The sequence below is a fragment of the Myxine glutinosa genome, chromosome 2 (genome assembly GCF_964187855.1).
Source record: "Myxine glutinosa chromosome 2, kmMyxGlut1.1, whole genome shotgun sequence".
NCBI classification, from domain to species: domain Eukaryota; kingdom Metazoa; phylum Chordata; class Myxini; order Myxiniformes; family Myxinidae; genus Myxine; species Myxine glutinosa.
This window is the reverse complement of record NC_136262.1, coordinates 165,250,195-165,253,337: the sequence shown is the minus strand read 5'-3', so window position 1 is coordinate 165,253,337 and position 3,143 is coordinate 165,250,195.

The window sequence follows — 3,143 nt, the reverse complement described above, 5'->3', positions numbered from 1 at the left end:
TCACACTCCCCTCCAATCACTCCTCTCCAATCGTGCCTCACACTCCTCTCCAATCACGCCTCACACTCCTCTCCAATCGTGCCTCACACTCCTCTCCAATCGCGCCTCACACTCCTCTCCAATCGCGCCTCACTCGCCTCTCCAATCGGCTTTCCCCGTCTCGTTTCTCTCCTTTTTCTCCCGTCTCGTTCTTTTTCTTGCTCCAAATTGGCCCGTCGGAATCGGAAATCGGCCCGTCTCGCCCGTCGGAATCGGAAATTGGCCCGTCTTGCTTTTGTGCTTGTGCGTAAATAAATTGTGTTCATGACACCATTTCTGGTGTTGGGCTAGCGGCTAGGGTGCCGGCTTAGGATCCTGGGTTCGAATCTCGGTCGATCGCCGAATTAATGCCAGGGGGGTTGACTCAGCCTGTCATCCTTCCGAGGTCGGCTAATTGAGTACCAGTTCACTGGTAATTCCCTGTTTGTCGTTGAAGGCGGCAAAAAGGGTTGGCGTCAGGAAGGGCATCCGGCCGTAAAACATTGCTTCAAAAAGGGGACAAAAAAACAACAACTACCACGGTCCCCGAAAAGGCCAACCCCCGCTTTGCGGGGAAAAATGGCCTCTAAACGGTGGTTTTTACACCATTTCTGGATCTGATGACTTGCCAGTAACCATTTTGTAAAAATGAATGTGCAGCATCTAACTCAATATGTCGAAATGTCACACACATCCATGCCCGTGGGATTCCCACGGGTGACCCCGCAAGTTTGCATTGACGTTCGTCGATGGACTCGTTCGCCCGTCTCATTCGTTTTCTTGCTGCATCCTGTTCAAGTCTGCGTTCTTCATCGATCGTCTCATTCATTTTGGAAATAGAAGTTTCCACGCAGCGCATGAATTGTCACGATCCTCAAGAGGAATTTGTCTCGTAATCATCAAATGATAAATGGCAAGTAAATTATATTGTGGAAAATTAAAGATTTCAAATAAACCTATTTAAAGTGTATTCGCACATAACTAATTTTAAAAAACGAAGAAATATCTCTCGGTAATTTCCTGAAACATATTTTACTTCCGGCTAATAATGTTGAATTAAATAAAAACGAAGACATATATGTCGGCATCATTGTTGACGTTTTTGTGACGACTGTCATCAAACGAAAAAGTAATATATCTTAACGGAAAAGCAAAAGCGAATTTTTAATATATATCGACACGTTGCCGTCGGTGTCATGTTGGGCGGTGTATGATACACCATGACGCGATTTTTAAAAATAAATCTCTGCATTTTCCTGTGTGTGTGGAATGTTCTAAATTATTGCTGACACCGAGTCCAAATCCATCGATAAAAATGAAATCATATGGTGAGTTAGATTGGAGATAAAGGCGTGAGAGAGACTCAATGGCCTTGAAGTTGAAGTTACAGGCGTTTGAGAATTCATTTCGTTCTATAAACGGCAACTTTCTTTGGATTTCCTTCCCGTTTTTTTTCAACCGAGTCGAAAACTATGTTAGCGACTGTGAAAAATGAAATGATATATCGAATTTTTAATATGTATCGACACGTTGCCGTCGGTGTCATGTTAGGCGGTGTATGATACACCATGACGCGATTTTAAAAAATATATCTGCATTTTCCCGCGTGTGTGGAATGTTCTCAATTATTGCTGACACCGACTCTAAAACCATCGATAAAAATGAAATCATATGGTGAGTTAGATTGGAGATAAAGGCGTGAGAGAGACTCAATGGCCTTGAAGTTACAGGCATTTGAGAATTCATTTCGTTCTATAAACGGCAACTTTCATCGGATTTTCTTCTCGTTTTTTTTCAACCGAGTCTAAAACTATGTTAGCGACTGTGAAAAATGAAATGATATATCGAATTTAAAATAGATATCGACACATTGCCGTCGGTGTCATGTTGGGCGGTGTATGATACACCATGACGCGATTTAAAAAAAATATATCTCTGCATTTTCCCGCGTGTGTGGAATGTTTGTGGAAAATTAAAGATTTCAAATAAACCTATTTAAAGTGTATGCGCACATAACTAATAAAAAAAACGAAGAAATATCTCTCGGAAATTTCCTGAAACATATTTTACTTCCGGCTAATATGTTGAATGAAATAAAAACGAAGAAATATATGTCGGCATCATTGTTGACGTTTTTGTGACGACTATCATCAAACGAAATAGTAATATATCATAACGGAAAAGCAAAAGCGAATTTTTAATATATATCGACACATTGCCGGCGGTGTCATGTTGGGCGGTGTATGATACACCATGACGCGATTTTAAAATATATATCTCTGCATTTTCCCGCGTGTGTGGATTGTTCTCAATTATTGCTGACACCGAGTCTAAAAGTAAAACCATCGATAAAAATGAAATCATATGGTGAGTTAGATTGGAGATAAAGGCGTGAGAGAGACTCAATGGCCTTGAAGTTACAGGCCTTTGAGAGTTCTATAAACGGCAACTTTCATCGGATTTTCTTCCCGTTTTTTTTCAACCGAGTCTAAAACTATGTTAGCGACTGTGAAAAATGAAATGATTTATCGAATTTGATTTGAAATAAAACTGGGGGAGAGCAAGACACCACGGGCCTACAAAACAGGACTCAAAGCTATGCGAGTTAATAAAATGGTGGATATTTGTTTATAGCCACTCCCAGAATGGGTGGAGCTATGGGTGGAGCTACTCTGCAAACCGAGTAAGCCACACCCCGGACAGACACCCAACAGATAGACAGACAGACAGACAGAATCATCTACGGCTATTATAATATAGATATTTGTTATATGTTATGTTATAGGATATATAGGATATATGTTATATGATATAGGATATATATAGGATAGGTTATAGGATATATATGTTATAGGATAGGAATATAGGACCCAAATGACCCAGAGGACCCAAATGACCCAGAGGACCCAAATGACCCAGAGGACCCAAATGACCCAGAGGACCCAAATGAACCAGAGGACCCAAATGACCCAAATGACCCAAATGACCCAGAGGACCCAAATGACCCAGAGGACCCAGAGGACCCAAATGACCCAGAGGACCCAAATGACCCAGAGGACCCAAATGACCCAGAGGACCCAAATGACCCAAATGACCCAGAGGACCCAAATGACCCAGAGGACCCA